This window comes from Myodes glareolus, chromosome 6 (assembly GCF_982192425.1).
Source record: "Myodes glareolus chromosome 6, mMyoGla1.1, whole genome shotgun sequence".
In the NCBI taxonomy this organism is placed as follows: domain Eukaryota; kingdom Metazoa; phylum Chordata; class Mammalia; order Rodentia; family Cricetidae; genus Myodes; species Myodes glareolus.
The window spans coordinates 77511186-77531290 of NC_142031.1; the positions used below are offsets into that span (position 1 = coordinate 77511186).

The following is a 20105-nucleotide window of genomic DNA, read 5'->3' on the forward strand; positions in this document are numbered from 1 at the left end:
ATTAAAACAAGTATATACTTGCCATCACTTTACCCTACGTGGGGCCAAACTCAGATTCAAACAACAGCTGCTAATCTTTGTAACAAGTCTACCTGTTTTTGAAGAATAAAATGTTTTCTTTCAGAAATGATACAAATTTGACAGTGCACAAAATGCCAACAAGCTCATGACAAGACCCTTTAATCCATTCACTATTAAGGTGATGCTCTGTCTCTGTGTATGTGTGTTCTAATCTGTGATCCTTGGGCTTCCATCTCTGACAACCTGGCTCTCCATCTCACTCAGTAATCTCATGCTAACCTTCCTTGTGCTTGAGGTGATTGTGTTCGCACTTGATAGAGTTCCTTAAGAAAGTTGCTATCAATACAATGCTAGGGGATGCGAGATTGTTTTCTTTTTTTCTACAGTGTTGTCTAGGCAAACTATTTCAAGGTATATTGAACTTGCTGCAGTTCTTGATCACCGCTAAGGAGTTGAAAGGTGAGCAGAAACAGATAGCATCCCAAAAAAGCATTTCAAGCTGAATAAAAATGACAAAGGCATTTTTGAGATTCCTTGCTGATGTGGGCCTTTACAATATTTCATTGTCAGTTTTCATTTGTCAGGCCACCAAATGTAATTTTTTTGTATCATCTCTAGGAATGACATCATTTATTAAAAAAAAATCTTTCATTTTAACAACCAGGAATACCTTCCTGAATGCTATCCCCAAGAGTAATGAAACTGAATATGTATTGGTACACTGAAAAAGAAACATGCTAATTAAATCTTTTGTTTTCTTCTTTGAAAGTCACATTTAAAAGACTGTATTTAAACTTTTATAAGACCTACGAATGACTCTTGCCACTGACCAGCACAAAAGGATAAATCTTATGTAAATTTATGTGCATATTGCAGCATCTCCTTAGTTGCTTTTTAAAGTGCATGCTAAGAGTCTCTGACTTCATTTAATTTTTAAGAGGAATCCAATCCACTTCTAGGATCTTATATGCTTTAGGGAATCTCTGAAATGAAGATGTCAGTTACATGTGAAAATTGGACCTCATGTTGATTTCCAGAAAAGATCAAAACTTTCATCCTCTGGGATACATGATCATCATACACTTAAAAACAATTTTTGAACAAATGATTATATTTTTTGATGGAAAGTTTATGCTGATGAGCTGTAAAGAATTATTCCAACCATAAATTTCTGGAAATATTCCTAGAGTAAGGAACTGAATGTGCCAAAGGATTAATTTAGTTACTATTCACTGAAATGAATCAGACAAAACTACAAATTGAAAATGATAATAACAAATACTTTATTACTATCCTTTTGTGCATTTTATTATATTTTTCAATTTTAAAACTATTTACAAATTTAAATATATTTTGATCATATTCATGACATTCCAGATCCTCTCCTTCTCCCGACCCACCCAAGTTTAATTTATTTTGGAAAAAAAAAAAACAAAAACCCAATAGAACAGCAAAAGCATTCTAACCCAGAAAAATATTTAAAAAATTTAAAAATATGCCTTCTAATAAGAGAACAAACAAGCAAAGCCCACCAAACTATTACCAAATAAAATCATAAACAGACAAATAAACAAGTAAAACTCTGGATTCCAGTTATATGTCAAGTAAACTACTCCTGAACATGAGTGGTTGATATGCCCAGTGTTACTCTGTTGGAGAAACTTATTCTTTTCTTAACATCTATAAGTTACATACAGTTCAATAGTTAGCCATTGCCATCAGGGCTATGTTTTCACTCGTTTATTCATTCATTCATTTTTTTAAAGTATAACAAAACAAAATACATAAAGAATAAGAACTAACACATTGTTTTTGGCAAGACAAACCAACAGGAGGAAAAGAGTCATAGAGAATGCACAAAAATGAGAGACCCACTCATTTACACACTTGGCAATCCCATTGAAACATTAGACTAAAAGATATATGTGCAGAGAATTTGTGCAGACCCATGCAGGTCTTGTTTTATTTATTTATTTATTTATTTATTTATTTATTTATTTTTTGGGGGGGGATTCACCAATTTTCTCTTGCTTTAAACTCTTTCTGCCTTCTTCTCTATGGGGTTGCCTAAGCTCTGATGGGAGGGATTTGATGCTGACATTGCACTTTGTACTTAAAGTTGCAAGCTCTCTTACTTACTACATGTCTGCTGGTGGATCTCTGTTTGTTCCCATGTATTGCAGGTGAAAGATTCTATAGTTTAGTGTTCTTCCTTATTTTTTCAGAGTATTTAGCACAAAATATTTTGAATAGTTATTCCCTGATATGTGTGTGTGTGTGTGTGTGTGTGTGTGTGTGTGTGCATGTGCCTGCAAAATGCTTAATCTCAGACATACAATGGAAGTATTGGTTCCATGAGGGTTACAAAAAGATTGAGGATAGACCACCAAAGTCTATTAAGGCAGAAGCAAACTTTATTACAGAAAAAGAAAATAACTCTCCATGGGGCACAAAAAGCTTATCTGGTAGCTGAACTGCCCTTTTTATAGCAAGAAGCAAGCATTAGGCATGAATAAAAGAATTATTACAATCTTGAGGTAAATCTCAGATACAAATTGTATTTTTAATAGTTTCCATTAACAGTTTTTTTTTAATTGAACTAGTGTTTGTATTTAGCACATGGTCTGTTTCTGGCACTTTCTGATGATGTTTACCAAAGTTTTATACTCAGCTGATACTGCCAGTTTTGTGTGGCTGGGAAGGGATATGAAAATGCACAACCAAAAAGTTAGGTACATCCCATCATTTAAAAGTTAACTCAGTTCACATCAATTGCTGGTCATGGGTTGTTGGGTGGTAATCTGAAAGCTTACCCTCAATTTGCAGAGGGACTCTTGGAGTAGGAAGGTTTTCTTTCTGTGTTGCTTTCATTGGTCAAATAAAGAAACTGCCTTGGCTTTTTGATAGGGCAGAATTTAGATAGGTGGAGTAGACCAAACAGAATGCTTGGAAAAAGAAAGCAGAGTCATGCTGATGCCATGACTCTCCTCTCCAAGATGGACGCTGGTTAGACAAATGCTGGTAAGCCATAGTCAAGTGGTGATACAGATGATTAGAAATGGGTTAATATAACATGTGAGAGTTAGCCAATAAGAGGCTAGATATAATGGGCCAGGCAGTGTTTAAATGAATAGTTTCCATGTAATTATTTTGGGTAAAGCTAGCCGGGAGCTAGGCGGCAGGAAGCGGCCAGCTGCTCCTTTTACAACAGACTCTCATTATGCAGGGGGCTGCTACAGCCTTTAGACAGAGCTATGGGTTGTTAATCAAAGTAACCCACTGTTAATAGTTAATTCTTAAGCTGCTGAAAAAGTTGCTGACAGCCCACACTCATTTTCCTAGGCTTACAACTTCATATTTCTTTAATTTTGCATTCTTATTTCTGAAACCTACATTTTTATATTTTTTCTTATATTCTTCAGGAAATAATTTACTCTTTACCTATTGCAGTTTAAAAATTGTCAAAGAAGCCAGTGATTGATCATTTGCAAAAGTGCAAATAGCCAACTTTGTGGCATAGATTGACATACACTTTACATTTTTATTATAATATAGACAAAGAACCAAAGATTTGTTGTTTGGCTCTCTATGATTAGGATTCCCAAGAAGTTTATGTGAGAGACTTTAAAAAGTGAATCCTAGTTAGAAAAAGATAGGCCACTGAGGTATACACTGGAAGTGGATGTCGGCATCTTTCTGTTCACACCCTTAGTATGAGCTAAGCTAGCTTCTCTATTATACATTCCCTCTTATGCTGTATCATTTGCCACAGACCCAAATGACGGTAATAAGTACATATGAACTTACACTCCCCAAAATTTGAGCCAAAATAACCTTATTTCTTTCTTTCTAATTTCTTATTATTTATGTTGTTTTTTAGAGATTTTCAAATATTGTCCTCTCTCCCACCTTTCCATATACCCTTCCTTTCATTTAATTGCACTAGAGGGAGAAAAAAATGCTAATACATACACAATGCTTGTTGAGAGCCTCTTGCTTATCAGCCTAGACTCTGATTTACAAGAGGTATCTTCTTTAGTTCTCACACTAATGCTCTGAAATTGATGAAATGATTTACTTAATGACATTTTTAAATAAATTAAGATTCAAAAAATTATTTTGCCCAATAAAAAGAATGTAGTACATAATATTAGGTTTCATAAAGGCCAAAAATTGTGGGGTTTTTGTTTGCTTGTTTGTTTTAACTGAGTTTTACATAGCTTTACAATTGGTTCACAATGTTTCTCTATTTCTGAATTTCTATTTCTCACCTCTTTTCTGACTTTCTTTGCACTATTTTTTGTTCCATATTAACTATATGTACTATTGACAAACAGAGTATTTCAAAAAGGGTCTGCTTGTTCATCCTGGCTGCCCAGCTATCTTAGCCCCAAACTAACCACTGCTAGGTCCATTAGCTATTGCCTCTTATTGGCTAACTCTCACATCTTGATTTAATCTGTATATTGCCACGTGGCAGTGGCTTACTAAGAAAGATTCTAACCAGTGTCTGTCTCAGGCAGAGGATCCATGGCATCTACCTGACTCTGCTTTCCTCCTCCCAGAATTCACTTCTGTCTTTTCTAGTTACCTAAGTTCTGGCCTAACAGGCTAAGGCAGGTTCTTTATTCATTAACCAATACAAGCAACACTTAGAAAGAAGGAACTCCTTCACCACCAGAGTGTTATCTTTTGCTAGCAGCTAAGGTGGTTCTTTTCCTGTTAATTGCTAATATTAACTTTGTGATATTTGCTCACTGTAGACTTGGGTCTTTCTAATTGTTGTAGGAAGGTAATCTATTCTATCTAGAATTGTGTATCTCTGGTGTTCTGTAACATCCTGGGTTCAGACCCTAAAAATATGTGATGGTTAATTAAATTGGAGTAACAGGAAAAAGTGTCATATTATAGGAATGTTCTTGTCCTAATGGATTTTTTCTCTAAGTTTCCAAGAATAGAAAATTATTTTGGTGTTTTCTGATAATTATTATCACTTCATGATAAATTGTTTTCCTGAGAGCATTTAGAAGAAGCTGTGATGGATTTCAATGAATAGTCTTTTCTTTAAGGAGAACAAGTGTGATAGATTAAGGATGAAAAATATGGGCTTCATATTACTTATTATACCTTCTTTGTTTCTAAGTTTAACTGATACTTAATGCTTGTTTTTAATGCAGGAGAATCAAATTATCAATTACATGAGTTAAAATTAAAATGTGAGCAAATATTTTTCCAGAATCTTCATTAGTTTAATCAGTGCAATCAATATTTTAGTTGTTTTTCCAGTACTGGGGTTGAATTCAGGGTGTCAAACATGCCAGGTTAATATTCTACCACTGAGTAGTAAGTCCAGCACTGTGAGAAAATACTTTTAATGCATTTCTCTTTTATAGGCAGAAAAATGCCAATACAGTGCTAATCTGCATTTACAGACACAAATGTCTTTTTCACTTAGGAGGAATTTTAAGGTGGCCGGGCAGAGGTGGTGCATACCTTTAATTCCAGCACTCGGGAGGAGAGGTAGGCGGATCTCTGTGAGTTCAAGACCTGCCTGGTCTACAAGAGTTAGTTCCAGGACAGGTCCCAAAACTACAGAGAAACCCTGTCTCTAAAAATCAAAGAAAGAGAAAGGAATACATGCATCTATATCATGATCTATTATTTTTCTTCTCAAGTTAATTCATGACTGAATCATTTCAACTTTGTATATTACAAATCTTGAATCATTCATTTATAGGTAATCTTTACATATGTCATTTTTTCATGAGTCAGGGATACACATAGTCCTCTCATACTCTATTATAACTGATATGCTTTCTTTCAAAATTCTTGTTTAACCAGTATGGTTTAACCCATTCCAAATTATCATATAAATCTTGTACTAAAAATAACTCTTTAGATCAAAAATTTGTGATCTGGTTATCAATTACTTTTGTTAGTGAAATATTCCATTTTTCTTTGATACACATTATGTTCCTCCTTTTTTGTGATGTCATTGAGAATACACTATATGGTATTGAGTTCATTTAGTCCAAGTTAAGAACACTAACTGAAATTCTGTGACTATAGATATATTATCAAATGTGAATGGGAGTAAACAAAAACAAACAACAATCCATAAAAACAAAAACACAAACAAAAAGCAAACCCAGGAATAAGTAAAACTATGGATTAGAATGTGACAACTATGACCTTAGGATTCAACTTGATTTTACATCTTGTAAAACTTTCTTATCAAACCACTGCAACACACTCTTCTACTCCTAGCTAAAGCAAGAAAAAAAATCCAAGTTTAAGATCAAGCAGGGTTGCATGATGATTTGCCCACTGTCATCTGCAAAAGAAACTTAGGACAAATGGCTATCTGTGGTACCTGTCAGCATACTAAAATGCATGCTGGCCTCCAGACTCACTAGATACCCGTGGCACATCTTAATTTTTCTTATCCCTCCTCTTACCCTAAACTTCTCCAGCTCATGAATTTCCCTTCTGCCAGTTTCTGACTCTGTAACTCTGCCATTTAGATCATAAACTCTCTTGTATTCTTCCTGATCCCTCTGGAATCTACCCCTTATATACACAATAAAACCATTCCACTGAATCATACCTTGGCACTGTTATATTCTTCCTTTATGCATCTGGTGCCAAAACTCTCACTTACTATACACATCAGCTTTTAGCTCCTTTTGAATCTTTTCATAAGATTCCATACATATGAATTACCACATATATAAACGTTTGTTCTCATTAGTTTATAATGAAAGGAAAATCTCTCCACCTATATTTAAATTTCTAATATCTACTATAATGCCATGGTAACATAATAAATTGAAAACTACTTTTGATGACATATTAAGTAAATAATTCTTTTTATATCACTGAATTAATTTTATTTCAAAATTTTGTTCTTAATATCAGGATGTATACAATATACATCTTGTATTATATATGTGTGTGTGTGTGTTTATATATATATATATTAATGCTAGTGTATTCTCTAAACTTGAATTTGAATTCTCACTTTTAAAATAGTAATAAAAATTTTAGAAGTACAAAACTACTTTGTATTACTAGAATACTTCCAGTAACCCCCCACAAGCATCAAAGAAAATGAAATAACAATCTGATCACAATAGTTTGAGGGACAAAAAACTGACTGACAATTGTATTATCTCATTATTTTCTCGCACAGAGTACTGTAGTTAAAAAAAAACAGTAAGATCATATGGACTAAATTTAACTTGTGTTGTATTTGAGTAGGAATCACACAAGTATCAGGTACTGCTAAGGTCTTACACCTTACCATTTTTGGTATCAAGAACTATCTGCAGATTTTGGGTTGTGGATATATTTATTGATTAATACCATTTGTTCTGCGAGTATGAGGACCTAAGTCCAGAACCAAGGACCCATGTAAAATCCACTTATGTGTTACCTCCATGTCTCTTAGCTCAGTACTGCCTCTGGAGTGGAGATGAAAAGATTGCTATGGTCTGCTACCTCTCTACAAACCTAGCTGAAAATTAGTGATTTCCAGGTATAATATGGGGATCCTGTTTAATGGACATAAAGAGAAAAAGATAGAGGAGGACATCCAATTTCTTCTGTGAACTCTGCATGTACTAAGATATGTGTATATACCTGGACTCATATGCACACGCACACATGCACACACAGAGTGATATACAATTGCAGAGATATACAATTGCAAACTAAATAAATATATGAAGATAGATGATAGATAGATAGATAGATTGATTGACTGACAGATAGATGCTTATGCTTCAGATGTGAGTGATTACCATGAATTTCCTAACTCTATACTACTTCACCACCTCTTTATAAAGGAAAGTAGTCCAAGGAAGACAGCTTATTATGAAAGTAAACATCTGTTCTGCCTACCCCAGGGTGCATTAGAGAAACTGGTCAACCAAAAGAAACATAAGATAGGCTTCCTAGCCATATGTATGCAAGATAAATTCCCAAATGATGGAAGCCATGTGTGATGTTAACAAATTCACTAAATCTTACTTTTTCTTATAGTGTATTAATATGAAATGCACCTTACACAGGCAATATGAATGCAGCAGTGGGTAGTTCTTTGTCAATAATCTCATTCATTTAGTCAAGTGACCTGATAATTGACATATCAGGGATTGACCTGTGTAGCTCAAACTATCATAGTTTATATGGCAACATATCTCAGAAATTAGAAAGGAATATGGGTGTTGTTCAAATTACCAAGTAAAGAAACATAAATGTAATAGTTGTTGATAATTGTGGTCTCAAGAGTCATTTCTTGCATAAAGATTTCCTGTTATCACAGTGGATAATACAGGTTTCTCTGCCTAAGCAAAATAAATTTTAGTATGAAAAACAATTAAAGAAGAGTGAAGATCAATTCATGCAGAACAAAAAATACATTTGAAGAATTTAAAGGAAGTGAAAGTTATCTCAGATAACTGAAAGATGGATAAGGAAGGTGGGGTTGTGTGAGATGAGGAAAGAAGGACAAAATGGATGAAATGAACAGGCACTGACAAACTAACCCAGTTCTTTTTTTTAATTTCAATATCAACAAGGTTTTGAATGGTTTGAAAGTACATCAATTGTAATGTGTATAAATAATCAGTAGAATTTCAGACTTGAATCAAGTGCAGAATAGTCAAGAAGTGGAAGCAATACCTTAGGTCAGAGGTATAGATTCTTGAATAATGGGAGAGGAGAATGCCATTTAGGGAATAATATCTCCAGAACTCTCATGAAGTTTATACTTTCTGAATAAAAATGAGGCTATTTTTTATGTTTTCACTTTTACAGATTTACATATTTATTATGTATACAGAGAAGAATATGGAACACTTCACTAATTGGTGTGTCATCCTTGCACAGGGACCACGCTAATTTTTTTCTCTGTATTGTTTCAATGTTAGTATATGTGCTGATGAAGTGAGAACTGTTCTTCTATGTGACATTAGATGGTGAAGATTTGAAATATTAGATACTGGGATCCAGCATAGCTATATGCTAGTGCTCTGCTTGAATACCATATTAGTCCATAAATTCATGCTTCAAATACCCCTTGCTCTGGGAGCTATTGTACTTTGGTTTAAAAGAAACTAAAGAATACAACTACGGAAATTTCAAATGACTATTAAGGAATGTTCAAAAATACAAAGACTCACAGAAAAAAGGAATCAGTACAGTGGAGGTTTATGACACATCTGTGAGTCCAAATTAAAAAAATTCTTTAATGTTCATAAGATGTTGGCTATACTGGTTATGTCCATTAAAGAATAATTACTATGTATTTCTGTAGAGAAATTTAAATGTAAATAATGTAAATTATGAATTTTTCAAAATTTACTATTCTTTACAAATTTTCTATACCTATTTAGGGATATGTGTGTGCTTACATGACGTTGTATATCACATTGGTCCAAGACCTCAATGAAATGAGTCAAGGATACAGTACCCCAAATCAATGTTATTTACAAAGATAGGTGGAAAATGTCATGTGGTTTCTGGGAAAGAACTTTGGTATACTGCAAGAACACTAAGAACTCTTAAAAGTTGTACAATCTTTTCAGCCACAAAATCGTCTCTAAGCTATATATAATAGAATATAAATTCTGATAATTGATTTACCTATGGAAATAGGATATTACTTATATAAGTATATAAGTACTTATAAAGTACTTCTTAATTTACAAGCACTTCATTACAAGGTTCTGAAATTAAGGTGACAAAAAAATAGCTGTTAACTATGTCCAGATATTATTAATCACACTTAAGAAAGGTAAAGAATGGGGCTATATGGGAGGCAATGTCAAGATTTCTTTTTGTCTGCTAGCCCTGCTTTCCCTTACCTTTGCAGCTTAGAAAGTCAGCTCCATAACCTAGCACTTACATAAAAATAATACATTTTACAAAAAGTGTGTGACAGATTGTACCTTCTTACACTGAATACTCAAACATTGGGAAAGACTCACATTTAGGATTGTAAAGTTTGGTGTTCCACACTCCAAAGGATGACACCATTTTGTGAGGATCAAGCAATCTATCTAGTTTGGGCACTCTGAGTTTCCAGCGTTCATTGCTGAGTTTCCAGCGTTCATTGCTACCAACTGGCAGATTCTTTATGCCACACATCTAGGAAGCCAAGTTTTTCTTTTTCCTCTGAGACAGGGTTACTATTAGTAGCTATAACTCTCCTGGAACTTCTCCAGTCGACCAGGCTGTACTTGAACTCATAGAGGTTCACATGCCTCTTCCTCCCAAGTGCTGAGATTAAAAGTGTATGCCTCCACTGCCTGAAAAATATTTTTTTTGTTATTGTATTGTTTTCCTTCAAAAGGATTTTTTGTACAGTTCTGGCTTTTCCGGAACTCACTCTGTAAACTATGGTTGTGTAAAATTCAGAGCTCCACCTGACTTTGCCTCTGGAGTGAGTGGTGAGACTAAAGGAATGCACCATGATGTCCAAGCAAATTTGCATATTACCATCAACATTTTTTCTCCTGAATTGGTAGTATACTGACCTCTTTTTGTGAAAGTGTTTTTGCTTTCAACACTTTATTTTTCTGTTTTTTAAACTTTTTACTCACAGTTGGGCATACAAACATTCTTTTGTACTTTGAGAATAGTTTCTCTTCCTATTGATACAAGGGAGATTAGTGTCCCTTTTCCAATTCTTAGTCTAATTATTCAAATATTTTAAGAATAGACTCAAGCAGGAGATTGATGACAATACTTTTAGTGTTTAAAAAAGAAAACACTAGGACAGCCAGCTGTGAATTTTAGTGACTGCCTGGGTGATGGCGTGAGCTGAAAGAGAATGACAGAAAGAAGGAAAAAATCCATGTAATTTAAACCAGCACAGAGATCAGCCACATGACAGACAAGCAATGATTTAGTGGAGAGAGGAGCTTTAGAGAAAGCATAGGACAGCCCAAATGGTAGGAAAATCCAAAGAGTTATGAAACACATATTTAGAAAACAATTTGCTGAATTATCTTAAAAGGATAAAAGAGATTTCATCTACTTTTAGTCATTAAAATATGCAACCAAGATAGGAAGTCCTTTGTGAGTCAATGAAGAACTGACCTCCTTATGCATACAGAAGAGACAGTTTCATCTATGAATCAGTAAGTAGACAGCAGTTATGAGAAACTATATGTAAGGTCACTCATTAGAGCATAGAGGTTTTTTTTAAGATGTGTACTCATAGGTAAGTGTTCTATATGATTTCTATTCATTACTTCAACATTTATTTTTAGAAAATATGCCCATATTTATGAGAATATATTTTGCTATGATTTCAATGCTATTATACATTATCAATTACTAGTAAAACAAGATTACATAATTAACATGTGGAAATTATTAAATACTAAATGAAATATAAATGATTTCAAAAAACAGACTTACTTCTTGCATGGGGCTGTTTTACTTAATGTCATATCTTGCCTGCCTTTTGGTAATATTGTGAAAAATGTAACACATTAAATTTTACCTCAAATGGTATATTTTTTTTATTCCTGACATTGTCACAAAGCCATTAACAATAAGTTGAGCATTCTTTCTTTACTTCTTATTTGAGTATGTGTATGCATGTGTATGAGTTTGTGTGTGCATGTATATGTATCTTTGTATGTGTGTTAGTGTATGTGTGAAGTATGTGCAAAGTTGTACACTGGTGGTAATAATTATGTATTCCCATGATGTAAAACACAGCATGGAGTCAAGTGTCTTTCACTACTGTGTTCAACCTTACCTTTTGAGGCAGTGTGTCTCATTGACATGGAACTTATCATTTTTGCTGGTCTGGCTGGACAGCAAGCTCTTAGAATCTGGCAGTCTGCCCTCGAAGGCAGGCATTTCAGATCTTAATGCTGTCTGTCTTCTACATAGGTGCTGGAAAATTAAATACAAGTCTACTTTCTACTTAACTATTTCCCCAGTCTCAAATGCAAGTCTTATTGAATACAGTGAATTTGTGAAGCTGAGAGAGGTCAAAGGAGTAGCAAAAGCCTGAATTATCAATTATTTTTACCCTGAAGACCGATGTCATCAACGGTTGGTGAGCCTCAGCAGGATAAATACATGGCAGATGGAAATATATTCAGTAAAGGCACTATAGTCAGACTCATCCCTTAAGGTAGGCTAGTAAGAAATGGAGTTGATAACTTTATATAAGCCATCACTTGAGTCCTTCTGCTGGAGTCTTTGAAAGCTAAGGTTATGTCCATTCTTTTCAGAATGCTTCAGTGGAACTTGATAAAAAAAACACTCAGAGAGTTCTATAATGCAATCTTTTATAGTTGTACAGTTGTATTGTATTGGTTTGTTTTTCAAAGTAGAATTTTCTATAAATATTTATTAGAATATAACTATAATTTTAAGGTTTCAGAAATTTTATGTACTTCATAGATTATGAGGATTTTATTATTTCTTTTATCTGTCAGTATTCTCTTCTTATTAAAATGTAATAAATTTTTATTTGTTTCTCGAATTCTGTAGTTCTTTACTTGATCTCCATATATTAGTTTGAGATCTTCTTTTACAAAATATGTCAATTAATGTCTAGTGGAATGATAAGAGACCATGTAAATAAAGGATAGAAGACAGAAAGGACTCTGGACACTGTGACAAAATATCTGGAGACTGTTCAGATATACAAGAAAGGATCTATATATTCTCCTGTGAGTTTTCATGTTCATTATCTTATTTTCTACATAGGCAACCTGTAAACACCCACAAAAGAAGATATCTTTATTAAGGGGGCCATTTTAGGGTTGACAAAAGACTTGGCTCTAGTGGGTTTCCCAGGTGTCCAAGGGGATGTCCCCAGCTAGGTCCTTGGGCAGCAGAGGAAAGGGTCCCTGAACTGGCCTTCTCCAATAGCCACACTGATGAATATCTTGAATATCATCATAGAACCCTCATCCAGCGATGGATGGAGATAGAGACAGAGATTCACGTTGGAGCACTGGACTGAGCTCCCAAGGTCCAGATGAAGAGCAGAAGGAGGAAAAAGATGAGCAAGGAAGTCAGGACCATGAGGGGTATGTCTACCCACTGAGACAGTGTGACTGATCTAATAGAAGATTACCAAGGCCAGCTGGACTGGGACTGAATGAGTTTGATCAAACTGGACTCTCTAAATGTGACTGACAATGGGGGCTGATTGAGAAGCCAATGATAATGGCACCGAGTTTTGATTCTACAGCATGTTCTGGCTTTTTGAGAGGTCCCTAAGGAGTTGGTTAGCTTTGGGCAAGAAACTGCTCTTGCCTGTATTGTTACATAAACTGAACATAAAGAACCCACAGAGAGAGAACTGCTAAACTTGCCTAAAGTTGAGATGGTCCTTTGGGGTTTCTGCTTCATGAAAAAGTCTGATAGACATTCTACAGGACAAAGAAGAAAGTGACTAAACTGTCTTTAAAATTTCCTACTTCATGGAAATGATTGTTGGACACTATGGGTCTGTAGGCTAAAGATGGATGTTCCAATGGTATAAAAAACCATTGGTGACTGTCCAGGCAGCAAGATGTCTCTGTCATTTCAACAGTTTTGGAAGTTCCTAACAATGCACTTCCTGTTTACTTAGGTAATATATTCTTCTGGAGTCTTTGATAGAGTTAAAAAATGGTTAATTATAGTTATAGTTTTCCTTTGTTATGATAAAAGATAAAATAGATGCAAATATTATACCTGTAGTTCTTATTTGATACCTGTTTTGTTATATGTAATTTTACTATGTTAAAGCAAAAGCCTTTCTTTTTTGTTTAAACAGAAAAAGGAGAAATGGGGTAGGAGGTCCCTCCATATTTGTGTTGATTTCACTAGTTATTAAAGAAAATTGCCTTGGCTTTGTTGATAGGGCAGATCTCAGGTAGGCAGGAAAGACAGAACAGAATTCTGGGAAGAAGAAAACAGACAGGCAGATGCCATTACTCTCCTACCCAGGACAGACACTGGTTAGATTCATGCCAGTAAGCCACAGTCAAGCGGCAATACAGATTATTAAAAATGGTTTAAACTAATGAGTGAGAGTTAGCCAATAAGAGACTAAAGATAACGGACCAGGCAATGTTTAAATGAATAGAATTTCTGTGTGGTTATTTCAGGGGTTAAGGTAGCTGGGCGATGAGAGGTGGCCTGCTTCTTCATACTACAATGTTTCACTCAGTTTTCATAGCAGCAGTATATTTCCAATGGTGCAGAATTTACTTTGTATTCTGACTTTTATAAATTAATAGCAAAACATCTTTTCATTCACAATTTTTGTCTTGACATTTGTTTCATACTTTATTTGGGTAAAATATTACACCATCTTTATATTCCATATTTTTTTTTCTACATCACTCTGTCTTGGTGTACCCAGTTTGACATATGTCATGGTTAGGAGTTTTATTGCTGAGAAGAGAAAACAAAACTAAGACAACAATTATAAAGAAGAACATTTAACTGTACTGCCTTATAATTTCAAAAGTTTCTCCATTATCATTATGACAGGGCTTGGTGAGATGCTGGCAGATATGGTGATGCTGTAGGAAGTCTTATAGCCAGTGGTTACCCGCCCACTGAATGTGGCCTCTTATACTATTTATGCCGATGTAGAGCATGCATCCAGTCTCTTTTCTGGCTGCAGTATTTAGTTTCTGATCTCTGTTTTAGCAAAGGATTCTGATTTGTGAGTCTACCCCTAAATAAATAACTATTTCTCAATTTTAGTGTAGGGCTTCTTTTTTCCTTGTTATTTTTTATTGTTTTATGAATAATACCATTCAAAATTTCTACTTCCTCCCTGCCTCCCATCTTCCTCGCGCTCCCCCACTCATGCCATCTGGTCCTAAGAGAGGGCAGGGTACCCTGCCATGTGGGAAGTACAAGGCCCTCACCCCTCCATCCAGGCTTAGGAAGGTATGCATCCAAATGGACTAGGATCCCAAAACACCAGTACATGCAGTAGAGACAAATCCCAGTGCCCTTATCATTGGCTTCTCAGTATGCCCCATTTATCAGTCACATTCAGAGGGTCCAGTTTGATTCATGCTCGTTCAGTCTCTGTCCAGCTGGCTTTGGTGAACTCCCATTAGATAAGGCACACTGTCTCAGTGGGTGGACCAACCCCTAGATGTCCTGACTTCCTTGCTCTTCAGCTGGACCTTGGGAGCTCAGTCCAGTGCTCCAATGTGGGTTTCTGTCTCTATCTCCATCTGTAACTCGATGATGATTCTATGGTGATATTCAAGATAGTCATCAGTCTGATTACAGGATAAGGCCATTTCAAGTACCCTCTCCTCCACTGCCTATCTAGGGATATACCCGTGGACACTTGGGAACCCCTCTAGAGTCAAGCTTCTTGCCAATCCCAAAATGGCTCCCTTAAATTAAGATATCTTCTTTTCTGTTCCAATATCCATTCATCTCAAATAGTCCACCACCCCAAGATCTCCCCAGCCCTCTCCTTCTCTCTTCTCTTTCCCCCTCTACCCTTCCACACTCCTCACGCCCATTCTCCCAACTTTTATCTGCCGATCTTTTCTGCTTTCATTTTCCAGGAGGATCTATATATGTTTCTCATTGGGTTCGCATTATTACTTAGCTTCTCTAGGATTGTGAACTACAGGCTCAATATCCTTTATTTATGGCTAGAGTGAGTACTAGCCATACTAGCCACTAGAGTGAGTACGAGTGAGTACGTACCATAATCATCTTTTTGGGTCTGGGTTATCTCACTCACAATAGTCTTTTCTATTTCCATCCATTTGCATGCAACATTCAAGATGTCATTGTTTTTTGACTGCTGAGTAGTACTCTAAGGTGTAGATATACCACACTTTCTTCATTCATTCTTTAGTTGAGGGGCATCTAGGTTGTTTCCAGGTTCTGGCTATTACAAATAATGCTGCTATGAACATAGTTGAAGAAATGTTTTTGTATTATGATTGGGCATCTCTTAAGTATATTTCCAAGAGTGATCTTGATGGATCCTGAGGTAGGTTGACTCCCAGTGTCCTGAGAAACCAACACACTGACAACCAAAGTGGTTGCACAAGTTTGCATTCCCACCAGCAATGGATAAGTGTCCCACTTACTCCACATCCACTCCAACTTAGGTTGTCATTGGTGTTTTTGTTTTTAGCCATTCTGACATGTATAAGATAGTATCTCAAAGTTGTTTTGATTTTCATTTCTCTGATAGCTAAGGAAGTTGAACATGGCCATTTGAAATTATTTCATTGAGAATTGTCTGTTTAGTTTAGTATCCCATTTTTAATTGGGTTATTCAGAAGTTTAATGTCTCGTTTCTTGAGTTCTTTATATATTTTGAAGATCAGACCTTTGTCTGATGAGGGGTTGGTGAAGATATTTTCCCATTCAGTAGGTTTACTTTTTGTCCTAATGAATGTGTCCTTGGCTTTAAGAAGCTTCTCAGTTTCAAAAGGTCCAATTTATTCATTGTTGCTTTTATTGTTTGTGCTACTGGGTTTATAAGTAGGAGGTGGTCTCCTGTGCCCATGTATTGCAGGCTACTTCCCACTCTGTCTTCTATCAGGCTCAGTGTGGTCAGCTTTATTTTGAGGTCTTTAATCCATTTGGACTTGATTGTTGCGAATGGTGATCAATAAGGATCTATTTTCATTCTTCTACTGGCTGACATCCAGGTATATCAGCACCATTTGTTAAAGATGCTTTCATTCTTCCATTGTCTAATTTTAGCTTCTTTGTCAAAAAATCAGGTGTTCATAGGTCTGTGGATTAATAGACCAGTCTTCAATTCTATTCCATTTGTCAACGTCTCTGTTTTTTTGCCAAAATCAAGCTTTTTCATTACTGTGGCTCTGTAATAGAGTTTGATGTCAGGAATGGAAATTCCTCTGGAAGTTCCTTTATTGTATAGGTTTGTTTTGAATGGAATGAAGCCTACTTGGTCATAATGAATGATTTTCTTGATGTGTTCTTGGATTCAGTTTGCCAGTATTTTTGTATCTGTGGATGTTTGCTTTGTTACTGAATATGTGATCAATTTTCAACAAGGTTCCATGAGATGCTGAGAAGAAGGTATATTCTTTCCTATTTGGGTGGAATATTCTATAGATGTCTGTGAAAACGATTTGATTCATTACATCTGTTAGGTTTTTTATTGGTCTGTTAAGTTTCTGTCTGGTTGACCTATCCATTGATGAGAGAGGAGTGTTGTAGGGTTTGTAGGGTTTGGTGTGTGATTTGAGTTCTAGTAAAGTTTCTTTTACATATGTGGGTGCTTTTATATTAGGGGCATAGATATTCAGGATTGAGACTTCATCTTGATGAATTGTTCCTGTTATGAGTTTCTACATCTCTTCTGATTGATTTTAGTTTGAAATCAAATTTTTTAGATATTAAGATAACCACACCCCCTTGTCTCTTAGGTCTATTTACTTGGAAAAACTTTTCCTAAACCTTTACTTTGAGGTAGTATCTGTCTTTGAAGATGGAGTGTGTTTCTTGTTAACAGCAGAATGTTGGATCCTGCTTTCCTATTCATTCTCTTAACCTGTGCCTTTTTATAGGTGAATTGAGTCCTTTGATGTTAAGCAATAGTAATGAGCAGTGGTTGTTAAATCTGCTTATTTTTTTGGTGTTAGTGTTTGTGTTTCCCTTCTTTGAGTTGCATTGGTGGATGGTTGTCAGATGTCTGTGCTATTGTGGGTGTTTTTGGCTTCCTTGGGTTAAGTTTTTCCTTTTAGTACTTTCTGTAAGGCAGGGTTTGTGGATACACAATGTTTAAAGCTGCTTTTGTTGTGGAATATCTTGTTTTCTCAATTGATGATGAAAGAAAGCTTTGTCAGGTGCCACATCCAACCCAGTAGAATCTGTGTGACAAGTTCCACAGACTGAGACGTTTGACTCCAAGAGGAGGAGATCTCCTGGAACTGGTTGTGGAACTCTCTAGGTAGAGAGAAAATATTGGGCCATAGGTCTCATGGCAGTCCATTTGTTTCAATTTCTTTTCTGTACTTACAAGTTGTTCCTGATAGCCTGGGCCGAGGGGAAGCTATCCCTTTGGATAGGGGTCACTAGCCATGACCTTTTCTCTAAGATATTTATCGCTTTGCTTTATAATCATTTACATAAGTATGAAATAATACTTTGATAGAATATCCTCCCGACAATATATGCATTTCTATGACTGTGCATCTGTAGATGAGGTTGGTTTTGACATTGTGTAATAGAAAGCATTGTTTAAGTATAGTTTTAAATTAAACTTTGAGGATTATTTTGTTGTTTGGGGGGTTGTTGTTGTTTATAAAGTAAATTTATTTCTGCAGAGGAGGTGTCTTATGTTTATGTCCAGGGAGGAAGCAGAAAGAAACTCCCCCTCTCAGAACTGGGTCCCCGAGTGCTCAGAAGCAGTTATGTTGCACCATCTTTACTGGGGATCAAAGATGTTTGGGTCGTGAAGAGCCATACTGTTCACCAGTTGGTCAAAATTACCCAGGCTCCAATGTGGACATGACAGATTTTCAGGGCCAAGAGACCTGCTGTTAGAGGGGGGATGATTGAACTTTGAGGATTTTTAAGAAGATAAAAGTTAGATATTAGTTAAGGATTACACATAAAAGTTTATTAACTTGATCTGGACCTAGGAGTCATCCATTAACTATAAGTGATTTATTGAATTGTTTTGTTTAATGACAAAGGATGTTATCTGTTTCATTAGTGATTGATTCTTTAAACCCATTGTCCAGGAAATGTAATACCTGATTGATTTTGTGCCTTCCTGTGCCAAGTGATTATGATAATTTGTTCTTTATAACTGCTTTACTGAGCACATCCTTTAAGAATTGTAATACCTGTTCCTTTTATATAAAAACCCTTTTTTGAGAGCTGCAAAATAAACTCAGATTCAAACTACCTCTGTGTTTGTTTCTGTTTGTCATTGCCATATCCTTACCCACCTGGTCTTCGATAAACCATGTTCCACAAGTCACTCATACCCTGCTGGGGTGGTTTGTGGCAGCTGGGTATAGTTGTCTGGGCTTGCATCCATGGTTTATTAGTGTCTGTAGCACATCTATCCAAGATCTTCAGGCTTTCATGGTTTCCATTGAGAAGTCAGGTGTAATTCTAATAGGTTTACCTTTATATGTTACTTGATCTTTTTTCTTTGCAGCTCTTCATAATTCTTCTTTATTCTGTATGTTTTGTGTTTTGATTAATATATGGCAAGGGTATGTCTTTTATTCAGTCTATTTGTTGTTCTGTAAGCATTTTGTACCTTCATAGTGATATCCTTCTTTAGTTTGGAAAAGTTTTCTTCTATAATTTAGTTGAATATATTTTTGGGGCCTTTGAGTTGTAATTCTTCTCCAGCTCAAAGGTCCAGAAAATAATTTGTTAATATAAGTTATAAGAGCGAATAAAGTCCAATTTAAGAGTTGGGGGAGTGAGACTATGAGCAAAGAGGTCAAAGCCATGATGGGATCACCCAGTGATACAGTCCACTTGAGATAATGGGAGCTCACCAACTCCAGCAAGAGGGGAAAGGAACAAGAATAGCATCCAACTAGTTACTCTGAATGTGGCTGACACTTGCATGGCTGAAGAAGACTGAAGGGCCACTGGCAGTGGCGCCAAGATTTATCCCTACGGCATAAAATGGCTTTTTGGGAACCTATTCTATTTGGGTAATACCTTGCTCAGCATAAATTTAGTAGGGAGGGTGTTGAACCTTCCCCCAAACACTGTGCCTTACCCCCTCTGAGAATTAAATAGGAATGGGGAGGGAGGGAATGTGGAAGAAATGAGAAAAGAGAAGGGAGTGAGAACTTGGGTTTACATGTATAAGGAAAAAAGATAGTTTCTTTTTTTATTAAAAAGATAAGTAAATAAAGGGAAAATAATGTCTCATCTTTGGACATAATTTTGATGGCATGCATTTTAATTTCCTGGAGAGATACCTTATCTCTTTAATCTATCATTACTTTTTAACAGATTCCAATTATTAAATTCAGCAGCACAAGTTCTTTCAGATACTTCTCTCAGCACACTTTTACATTGATTGGATTTTGTCTGTCAAGTTAACT

The 20105-nt window shown here is 35.6% G+C and overlaps 1 protein-coding gene and 1 non-coding gene across 2 annotated transcripts in view; one reads left to right on the top strand and one right to left on the bottom strand.

Moving 5' to 3' along the window:
• Positions 1-20105, top strand: part of LOC148121858 (uncharacterized) — an 893578-nt gene that overhangs the window by 491777 nt on the left and 381696 nt on the right. The gene's annotated exons all lie outside the window — the stretch shown is intronic.
• Positions 8869-8978, bottom strand: LOC125388335 (U6 spliceosomal RNA). Its single transcript, XR_015738233.1, has one exon. It is a non-coding gene; the product is annotated as a U6 spliceosomal RNA (small nuclear RNA).